This window comes from Amblyomma americanum, chromosome 2, assembly GCF_052857255.1.
Source record: "Amblyomma americanum isolate KBUSLIRL-KWMA chromosome 2, ASM5285725v1, whole genome shotgun sequence".
Taxonomy (NCBI): Eukaryota; Metazoa; Arthropoda; class Arachnida; order Ixodida; family Ixodidae; genus Amblyomma; species Amblyomma americanum.
The window spans coordinates 59,233,028-59,244,774 of record NC_135498.1 but is presented as its reverse complement, the minus strand read 5'-3'; the positions used below and the strand labels follow the sequence as shown (position 1 = coordinate 59,244,774).

General features: G+C 42.7%; 1 long non-coding RNA gene across 1 annotated transcript; it reads right to left on the bottom strand.

Moving 5' to 3' along the window:
* Positions 1-2,715: 2,715 nt before the first annotated feature.
* LOC144118587 (uncharacterized) lies at positions 2,716-8,768 on the bottom strand. The gene is made up of 3 exons (XR_013312056.1): positions 8,653-8,768; positions 6,413-6,500; positions 2,716-2,733 (listed from the first exon to the last, which is right to left on the bottom strand). It is a non-coding gene; the product is annotated as an uncharacterized LOC144118587 (long non-coding RNA).
* Positions 8,769-11,747: the final 2,979 nt, after the last annotated feature.

Sequence of the window (11,747 nt, the reverse complement as noted above, 5' to 3'; positions counted from 1 at the left end):
TAACTTTAACCCTTTAAAGTTATTATTTTTGATTGGAGATGTGCAGTTTATTATAAATAATGCTGCGTGCACAACCGGATTGTTTTTTCTTTTCCTTGAACTAAATGGCTACCTAGTACATCCCGGACAAAGGAAGCGGAACAAGAGTGCAGCACGCGCGTTAGCTAGAGAAACTGTGGCCGCGTTTCACAGTCTGCCTGCTCGGAAAACCTTTCTTGAAAAACAAGAAAAGCTTCGTTCAGGTAAGTTAAAATATTTCACCAATATGTGTCCCATAAAGATGTCTCTTTTTTTCGGTTTCATGAACGATGTGTCACTGCTCCTCTCTGCACTTGCAGGTATTTGTTTTAATTCAGCGTCATCTGGCACCTATGAATCATAAAGTTTCTGAGCGGAAATGGGTGATCAGAACTCATCGGCCATAGCAGTCATTATTCTGCTGTTGTCCGATTGGTGGAAGAGTACATATCGGGTTTTAGTTCAACCTTTTATATAGTACTTTGTTCTCTCTCTCTCTCTTTGCAGGGGCGATGCCACGATTTCAAAGAGAAGCGCAGAATATTTTGTCCATTAGATAATAACATGTCTATCCTCTACTCTGCGTTATAACTGAAGACTTGGAAATTTTACGGAGGTCTCAAGGGTGGCAGCAGCAGCTGCACATAGTTCAAAGTGGTGTTACACTGTAGAGAGTTATTCAAAAATACATACATTTTGTCAAGTCTCAATTTTGAATTCATTACATAAAAAAATCCTACAAAATTTTGGCCTTTTTTACCGTGGGTTGATTTTGTGATTTGTTGATGGCCCATTAAAATAAGAAACAGAAGCGCTGCTCTCAGCAACCAAGGCACTTTCTTTAGAAAGCGCGGACGCTATTCGTGAGGGGTTACACTTGCTTTATCCAGTCAGAACATAAAATGCTCAAACACAGAGGGTAAACAAGGCGCTTGAAAGAATTTTAGGACAACGAATCAAGGAAAAAAAAAAGGTCGGCTAGCACGCGACCAAAACAACACAAAGATAGCAGCGTGGGTTAAAGAGTGTATATAATGTTGTTCTACCTGATATTCTACTACATGTCAGAGTACTGCCATCTCCTAACCGATAACCATGAGAGATGAGAGGGGGGGGGGGGCGCTATCTTTATTTCAGCACTAATAAAATATAAACATAGGAACGACCCTAAATTCGCTGTGGATAAATGTGAATCCGTGGGTAGAACTGTATGAATCACCAGCATCGTTTAGTGCTAATAACGTCATCCTGGGGTTCATTTATTGCTCTTCCTTATCTTTACGCTCGGCTACTGATCCTGAGTTCCCGGGTTCGAACCCGACCACGGCGGCCGCGTTTTTATGGAGGAATAACGCTAAGACGCCCGTGTGCTGTGCGATGTCAGTGCACGTTAAAGATCCCCAGGTGGTCGAAATTATTCCGGAGCCCTCCACTAGGGCATCTATTTCTTCCTTTCTTCTTTCACTCCCTCCTTTATCCCTTCCCTTACGGCGCAGTTCAGGTGTCCAACGATATATGAGACAGATACTGCGCCATTTCCTTTCCCCCAAAACCAGTTATTATTACTCAGGCTTTTGTAATGAAAAAAAGAACACTTATTAGCACATTATCCAATAAAAAAGAGATATCTGCAGCGTTTATTAAAAACTGGAGCAGACAATTAAGCTCCGCCTTAAGGGTATGACCCGATAGCGTATTGGGCTAACTACCGTATGTGCTGAAGTTCATTTTGTACTTTGCATTTATAGATCCCTGGGAGTCGTCATACCCCCTACTGGCGCAGTCGTTAAACGATGCGCTGCTGACCTGCGATGGAGTTCAGAAAAAAAAACGTGAATAAGAGGGATCACACACGACAGGATGGGAGCTGCCCTGAAGTGTGTGTTCCCTCCTGCCCACATTTTTTTTCGCACTGTGTTTTTCACCAGTTAGCTTTGCACCAACTGAAATTCTGACGGAAGATTTAGCTTGACGCCGTTTGGGTCCAGTGGTGTTGCGTTCCTTCCTTTGCCTTTTATCCTCGTCAATTTCAGTCTTTTCCTGTCTTTGATCATGAGCTAACTAACCTGGATGAACGTTCTCCAAAATGATATAGGGTAGTTGCATATATACGACAAGGAAGCTTCAGCAGCTTTGGGTATGTTGCACTGCTTGCAAAGATTTGCATCACAATACTGGGACTGCTAATTAATTCGCTGTTAACTGATATGTTAGCTGTTGTTCACAACTGAAGCGCCGTGCACATGGCTTTTGAAGGATGCCTACCGGAGGTCGCTGAGGCATTGCATTCAGGGCCTTTTTAAGGCGCACATAGAAGGTCTGATCACTCTATGTGATGTTGATCAGACTCTCTTGCCCTGGACTGGCGTCGCCTGTTTTAGAACTGCTCCTTTCCTTGAAGGGGAGCGCTTGAAAATGTGCTTTGATACCTTAGTAGTTTTGTAGCCTGTATAATGTGCCAGGTTAATGTCATATTTTTTTTTACAGCACACATACCCTTACGAGGCTATGACCAACGGTAAGAAATACATTTTATTCTCGGCCTTAGTTTATTGGAGTTCGAGGTGTATAATCATCGAGGTTCTCCGGGAGTTCTGGGAGGCTGCCCCAATCAGAAATATCAGTTTCATTTACTTTGTAGCAGGAGCCGTTTTGTGCATTTCCGATAACAACACATGAGCAATCTTCAGTACACTGTCTTCCCCGTGGCGTGCACTGAAAAAGGAGCACAAAGCTAGCATATAGACCGGCAGACACAAATACAATTTTCTTAAACTAAAGTATAACAATATCCAATTTTCAAGAGACTTTTTAAATACGTTGAGTAAAAACAAACAATATTATGGATTAGCTCTTCATTGACATAGTTTATGATAAACTATATTTTAAACAAGCGGGACAGGTAGTCGGCCCAATATTGGAAATATATTGCCAAAGGCCGGTCCTGCAAAGGCCCAGAGTGAAACCATCCATTTCCAACATCGGGCCGCTTACATCTTCCGCTCGGGTAGCCGCCGCGGTGGCTCTGAGGTTATGGCGCTCGGCTGGTGACCCAAAAGACGCGGGTTCGATACCGGCCGCGGCGGTCGAATTTCGATGCAGGCAAAATTCTAGAGGCAGGTGTAGTAATCGATGTCAGTGCACGTTAAAGAACCCCAGGTGGTCGAAATTTCCGGAGCCTTTCACTACGGCGTCCCTCATAGCCTTAGTCGCTTTGGGCCGTTAAACCCCCATAAAACATGAACCATAAACATTATTATGTACCAGACAGTCTAATATTCCCACCGTGTACTGAAATTTATTAAGACGAATGGTAACGCGCGCCAAAAGGCGGGGTGATATATATATATATATATATATATATATATATATATATATATATATTAGTGCGTTGAGCTCGCATTGTTCGAGTAATATGATGTGGCATAGAAAGATATGCAGTCACTATTCAGGGACGTCTGCTAACAGGTTATGTGTCAAATGGAGGGAAAGCTGAGAACTTGCATTTACGGAGTTAACCAGAGATAGTGCTCAGCTGTTTAGCGTGCTCCGCGACAAAGACGATGTTTCTTGAGCGTGTAGCCAAAAAGAAAGCCAGCTCTGAGTAGTGAATCCCGTGAACTCGCAAACATAAGGTACAAAATAAAAAGTCGGCACAGACACTTCAGACTGCTTATGTGTATGAAGGCGTAAGGTCATCCGCTCAGTTTGTGTACGCATGCGCCGCGCGCTGCGGCGTGACATAACCCGATGCCACGCAGGTGCCAATTCTACCTCTGCGTGGCTCTACGCAGCCGCCGCTGCCACGATGCCGCACCCCTACTCATATGCGCGCTGACTTGGCGAAGAGAGTCGCCCTCTACCGCGGCCCGCGCTCCGCCCTAATGGTATAATGCTATAGCCAATGGTTAATGCCCATACATGCAGAACTGCTCTCACTCGAATTAGCATTTATAGATCCCCTGGGAGTCCTTATACCAATCTTGGCGCAGTGGTAGAGCGGCTAAACGGAAGGCCACTGCCCTGGGATGACATTTGTTGCCACAGGTGGGACTTGTGCGATCCAAGTTGTCTCGAGGAGCCTCGCTCGACCAATCATTACTTTGAGCGCTACCTGGCAGCTTGCGCGAGAACGCCATATTTCATGGCTATTAATGAATGTTAACGCACACACACACACGCACGCGCGCGCACGCAAACAAACGGGTTTTCACTAATTGGGGGAAGTAAAGTGTACACCTTATAATCTTTATTCTTGCTTGTCGCAATTTCCAAACGCTGTTCCAAATTCTGATCTCAAGTGGTTAGTCTATCCTAATCTTAATTTTACTGTTATTACAGTGTATCTCCTATTCATTCATTGCGTGCTACTTGTCAGTAACAATTTTCAAATTGCAAACGTTAAAATGTTTTTCCTCTCATTATATTCATTTTTGCTTTGTTTATAGTAAAAAATTGTATTAAGCCCTCGCAACCTACCCCAGCCGCGGTGGCTCAGTGGTTAGCGTACTCAGCTACTGATCCGGATTTCCCGGGTTCCAACCCTACCGCGGCGGCTGCGTTTCGACGGAGGCGAAACGCTAAGGCGCCCGTGTGCTGTGCGATGTCAGTGCACGTTAAAGATCCCCAGGTAGTCGAAATTATTCCGGAGCCCTCCAGTACGGCACATGTTTCTTCTTTTCATCCTTCCCTCCCTCGTTTATCCCTTTCCTTACGGCGCGGTTCAAGTGTCCGTCGATATGTGGTACTGATACTGTGCTATTTGCTTTTCCGAAAAAAACCAATTTTCATTTTCATTTTTCCTCGCAACCTCTTGAATACCGTGATCGTAACGATGGTTGCTACGCGTAGTGCACGCAACCTCGAAAATCTACAGTACCGCATCGTATTTCATTTGTTATTATTGCTTTCTTGCGCAGTAAGCTATTAGTGCTTCCGGTTATTTTAGAGAATCACAATCATCGTCATTCTACCATTCTAGGTTACCTCATTCTCGGTTGTACGAACTTTAATTAGATTCCTGTGGACAAAACTGAATAATTTTTTTTATTTTATGGGGTTAAACGTCCCAAAGTGACCCAGGCTATCCGAGACGCAGTATAGGAAGGCGGCGTATTATCTTGATCACGTGGTGTTCTTTAACATGCACAGGAAAGCATTGCTCTTCGAATATTTCTGAAAATAATATTTTCCAGTCGAGTTGTGCTCTATTGAAATGAAAATGAATATTTCAAAGGAGAAAATATTCTCCCCAGTGACACCACCTTGTCTTATCGCAAAAAATTGAACGACCTTTATGCGCTAGAAGCAGACTATGCTTTATGAAAAACTTCTGCGCTTGACACTAATATTAGAATGAAGTTATCAAGAAAATAGGCTCGATTCGAAGCGCCGGCTTGCAAAACCTGATCTACTTTAATAAGATTTACATCTGATGTATTACAATCTATAGCAGCATATGGGTCTGTAAAGAGAAATACTCTGGCCCAGAGTGCCATCTATGGAGAGCGCTTGAATCAGCATAATATATGGTGGGTGGAGCCAAAAGGCGTTGCTCTTTTGCTCCTGTGTTTTTCAATAATCCATCTCCAAGGGTTCTATACGACCGGAAGAATATTTTTGGGGTCTGGCTGCTATCGCTTAGGAGAGCAAATGTCCTCCCCAATCTTTGTTACCATTTGGTCAGGCAACTTGAATGCGCACGCAGGCAGCACTCTTCGCCTGCGGTGTTTATGTAGCAGTTTATTCATATGCTCTGGAGTGCACAGATTTACCGGGGTTACTTCGTCGTCATTCCTGTATTTCAAGTTTGTTGATCGCAGGGTGTGCGAACTTTGGAAGTTTACGGTTGACAAAAATCAACAAAGACCACTAACATACCGTCTCTGCCGAAAGTAACCGGGAAACGCCGGTTTGTTTTCTAGCCGTGCAGCGAAGCTCTTATGGCAGCCCTTAAGCTCTGAATATGCGTAAAGTAAGAGGAGACCCTGTCCTCACGTTCTGACCACTTGTGGTCTTTAGGGCTGCCGTAAATGTTCTACTATAAGGTCGAGAAGCACAAACCTGTTGCATGGTTAGTTTTGGCAAAGAGGGCACGTTGGTACAACTATTGACGTTAGTTGGTCTAGCAGATGTGAAAATGCGGACCATGTGCTGCTTCTAAGAGGAATCAACTAATACCGCAGAAACTGAAATTCCTGCGACGAAGTCTGGCCAACGGGTCGTTATTTAATCCGTTACAAGAATTTAACGATGAACTGAGAGAAATTCTTTTAAAGTCGGAAAAAGGTATTGCATCGCACTGAGGCTATTTCTGGTAGCTCTAAAAATTGCCACAGATTTTGCAACACAAATGCAATGACTTTCTTCTTGCATATAAGTGTTAGTTCCTTACCGTCCCGCCGCAAATTGTCAAGTAATAGTCGCTCCCAATAAACGGTTTTTCGTCTTTTTCTTTTTGCGGTGAAGTAAGACATACAGCTCTGGAAAGCAAAACATCTGGAATTAATATGGCAGTGCGCGTGTAGAGATCATAGACTTGTCCCCAGTAGAAACGTTTCATTGATTACACGACGGTTCGGCTGGAGGACCAGACCTTTACGCTTGAACTTGAAAAAAGCTGGTCATCCATGTGAAATGTATGTAGTGTAATAAACAATATATATACAATATATATATATATATATATATATATATATATATATATATATATATATATATATATATATATATATATATATATATATATATATATATATATATATATATATTAAAAATGCTTCTGGTAACGAAGCGTATACGAAGCAGTTTGTGAAGATCGGATGGATCCGTAGGGCATGAACACAACTGAGTTGACACATGGTGGAAAAACATCTGTCTTCTAAATATCCGGCCAGGGTCGGCCCTTCGTCACAGTTTCCGCCAGACCATGGCCTAAATGTCAGAATACAGACAGTTGTTTTTCCACATTTTGTCTACTCAAATACATTTATATATACCCACACACATATGTATATATATATATATATATATATATATATATATATATATATATATATATATATATATATAAAAATATATATATATATATATATTCTAAAGGAGAACCTCATACTCAGCCGCCGGCTTTAGTCGAGTAGATGCGGGAAAAAGCACAAAGCGGCATGTCGAGTTGCACGGATAGCTGATCCAGTTAAAGGAACATCCAGGTAGTTGCGAGCCCAGACGCTGTAGGAGGTTACAGGCGTTACAATACACATTTATCATAAATTTTTAAAATGATATCACGCTTAGAGTTAGGCTATATATTTTTCTGCTGCACTTAACAGTATTTGCCATCTCTAACGAACGGCCGTCTTCATAGGCGGTCTCTGAAATGTCAATTTTCTCATCAAAGGTTTTGTTACATCTGTTTCCGCAGGTTCCTGTCCGCGACACAAGCGCAGCCCGGGGGTGGGGGGCTGTAATCTGCTTTTTTCTCAAGATGTGGCTCGCTCTGAGACGTGGTAGAGACTGGTTGAAAAAGAATGCACGGGGCCGACGCATTCACGATCCGAATTCACGAAACGCCAATTGTGCGTTCGAAGTAGCAAGTGTGTATTTGACAGCTGCAGCCATCTTGCTTTGGCGGCAGTCGCTCAGATGAGCAGCGCTTGCGCAGTATTAGCTGGCGGTTTGTTTGCTACCAATTTAATATGAGGAGGGAAAGCGCGCATGTGGACAGGAGCCATGCAAAATAATTGAATGTTACACCTAAACTCTGCCTTATAGGTATGACGCGATAATTAAATGGGTTAGTTCTCATATATGCAGAACGTCGTTCTTTACTTCACATTCCGAGATTCATGCGAGTCCTCATAGCTCTCCTGGCTCATTGGTGCAGTTGCGCAGCGGTTAAGCCATGTGCCACTTCCTTGTGATGGCAGGTGCTCCCAGCGGTGGGCCTTGTGCGACCCAGGTTACTCTTCCCGAGCGACCAATCATTAATCTACCTGCCACGAGCAACGTTGAGAGGTTTTTTTCAGAATCCGGCAGCCAGGTCGTGAATATGCCACCAGGTGACGTTACTTAGGTGGTCCACCTGCCTCCTAGGTTGCTCTCTGGGGACCACCTGCCGTCGCCATGCTCGTGATTTTTCGCTCACAACACCGAGAACGCCATCTCGGCATTTTCTGGAGAGCGGGCCCTATTACTCTATCGCGTTAAAGGGAAGATTATACTATTCACACATTGTGGATGTTCACTGACCGCTTCCTGGACTCAATGCCTTGGTAAAGTTAAGCGGTGATCACCGGAAGGGGTTTTCGTGTGAAGTACTGACGCATTAGGTCATTTTGTAAATGCCATTCTAGAAATTTAGGCTCATTTTCTAATAAAAGACACATAATCGCCGATGCGGCCACGCATCGCAGACAGCAGTACTTCAATAAATTTGCATTCCGACCAAACAGTCGCCTATTATGAGGACCAACGTTGGTTACTATTGTGCAAAATGGCTGCAATGCTCGTCTTCCAACCTCAAGCAGAAATTTTAGCGCGGTAATACAGTTGAACTCGAAAAAGTAAAATATCATATATTTTTGTTCCACTATATTGCACATAGTAACGGCATACTGCATGAAAAGTAGTACTCACGCTGCATGTAGTAGCACAACGACGAGAAGAGTTGACGAAAAAACTCGATGCGAATTCATTTTGTCAAGCAGTTTCCTTGCTTTAGTCCGTGGGCAGCATCTGAACGTCTGCATCCTTTTATACATGCTAAGGTGGAGTAATAATGTCATCAAACCCGTCAACATGTAGCTGATTCCTCCCTCTGCCAAACAGCTGTCCTGTAGCAGCTGGCAACCAGCAGGGGTGCGAGACGTCATCACTACATATGTGACATTCTTTTAGGCTTCTCTTTGGCTGGGTAAATGACACGGCATTGTCGGGGAAAACAGTCGTTATACAGAAGATAGTTCATCATTCTAAATGTTGAATTTTGTGCTGTGACATACTGGGCGAAGAAAAACAATTTCAACTTGATGTGCCTGACACAAATGTAATATCTGAGAAATAAGCCGAAGCCAATAAATAATTTGGTACAAAGAAGAATAACAGATAAAAAAAGATCATCATCCGCCAAACGAATTGCCAGCGAGTCTGCCGAGCACGTAGTTTGTTGTTTTGCAAGATTGTATTTTTTAGTCCTTTCGGCGCTATATTCAAAATAATTATAATCATCATACACGATGGTTTTATCGGCTTCAGGGAGTGCTTGGTGACTGGAAGTACTTATGAGCCCTTTTTATTGGGACACATGTTTCTCGTGCTTCCGCTGGTTCCGGAAACGCGGCTTCTGAAAGATACTAGAGATAATATGATCAGTACCCCTCCACCCTTGTTGCTTATTATACTCTGGATCGCCTATATTTGCTGTTAGAAAATAGCTTTCCTTCGCAATCAAGATTGCTAAAATTAAAAGTTGAACCTAATTTAAATATAAGCTTTGCCATATTCAATATTCTATTTTTATAGGGCGTCTGATTTTTTTGTGCCCGTTTTTTTTCTGTTTTCTCTTATTTGTGTCTTTAAGCAAACGTATGTATTTAGCCTTGCAGGTGGCATCTTTTGCTCTGTGTTCAGTTGTGGCTTGCCGCAAATACAGTTGTTCTGGGGTTCAGGGTTGTCTCATGAAGGCATGTGGTGTTGGCTCAAGCCGAAGTTTGTGTGTCATATTGTGACTGTTGGCGTTGCTGCTAATGTGTTGGAAGTAAAACTCATAACTACTTCTTTATAATTTATAACAGTTGCAATGTGTGGTTTACTACGTAAACTTGCATCTTATGACAAAAATAAGATATAGGGAACGTAGAATAATGAAGAGATATTTTCCTTGTGCGTCTTTAAATTTATTTCAATATTTGTTTAAACAGGTAGTTGAGCAGATGTGTACATGCTTAGTAGTAGTATTCAACGAAAATAGAAACAAGTAAAAACAATAGAAACTCGTTTAATGAATGAAAGACTTAAGACTCCGGACAAGCGGCTGTTCATGAGGTGGAGCCATTTCGTTTGGCATGTTTGGAACCCGAGGATGTTTGGGACACTGCGTGCAATCTCAGGGATGGGCATGCAGTTCAGCAAAATCCGGCCACCTATTACCTGATCCGTGAGTGTAGGACCGATGGAGTTTTCTTTCGATTATTGGTATGATGGCGTTGCACGAACCCACCAGCACCTTTCTTACAGTTTGCAAGTGGCCTTGAGCCAATACCCAGCCATGCCACTTGTATCCTTCTTTTGAAGGTTCTTTGTAAGGGATGCGGCGAATTGTTTCTTTGGTTTTTTTATTGGTCATACTTTTAATTTTCTTGTGTAGTAGTATCCGGGTCACCGGTTACCTTTTCAACGCCCCTTGGGGCCGTCCTTTATGAAATCCAGCCCTGGTTAATGTGATCATGGGCGTCATTTAGACCATGACCAGGTTCCCGCTGCTGCAATCTTTTTCTGGACCCAGATGCCCAGTGCTGTTTTAATGCGTTAGCATTACAACGTTTTTGCAAACGTAAAGCCGGTGGAAGCCGTCTGTCGGAGATTAGCCTCCGACAGACACGCGTTTTATACTGCGAACCTATCGCACCATCCTTTGTTAATTTTCATATTCATTGCCATCCATTGGACAAATGTAAACGCTCTCGGCCACTTCGACGCAGGAATGGAGGCAAGGAAGAGTCGTCCGAAGACACATGGATCGTCAGACTACTCGGCGGGAGATCTGAACGATCAGTGCCAAACGTGCATGGAGCAAGTGACGGGGAACAGCCGGAGATTTGAACAGCCGCAAGAAGGCAACGAGGAACTTGATGGTGCGATTGAGTTCAGTTCGTCAGCCCAAAGCGGGGATGAAATCGCCTACAGAAGCCAACGCCTTCTCTACACATGAATCGCTTTAATCGCGCGCAATTTTTTAATCAGCTGATTATTAAGCTCCATGACGCACCAGTCACGGGAGTGAAGCGGGGAAAAATTGTCAAATATCCATTTTGGAAGGTCGACGACGTCGTCTCCTCGGATTAAGCTTTTAATTTGATATCATAAAAGACAGTGTGTCCTCCGTACCATTTGCTTTTTTTTGTCGTCACTAATATAATATCTCAGTTTTACTTTTCACTAATTTACCTATTACTGCGGCATATTCTTATTCGGTAATGATATCTTATGTGATCTGGACAGTTAAGTTTATATTGGTCCTTGAGCTTCTTTTGTAAATGCTGAACTATGCGAGACGTGATATAACAATCAAAGCTGTCCGCATTCTTTTTCATTTAGACTAGCTGTTTCAAGAGTTAAACATTTGTAGGTACTAAGAAAATTTTCGGGTGCTTTAGCGGAATGAGCCGCAATTTTCTGTAAAGGAGAGGATTTCTTAATCCTAATAATGTTTCAGTCCTGGGGTATTCAAGTATTTTGTGTTTTTTGCTATTCTTGGTTCTGTGTCTCTATATATTTTTCTGGTGATATTTTCTCCTAAATTTGCTGTTATTGGTACGGTGACTCGGGTTCTTTAAAGACATTCATTTCTTAAAGCGCGTTGACCAGTTCGTTTATAAAAGGTCGTGTGCTTTGCCTTCATTAAGGTAAGTTTATTTTATTCGCTGTTTATAAATCCAGAATAAACGTGACTTCTTATCCAGCCATACTATTAAACCTGAATCCACTGCTTTGGGAACTTGTAGGGATTTTAT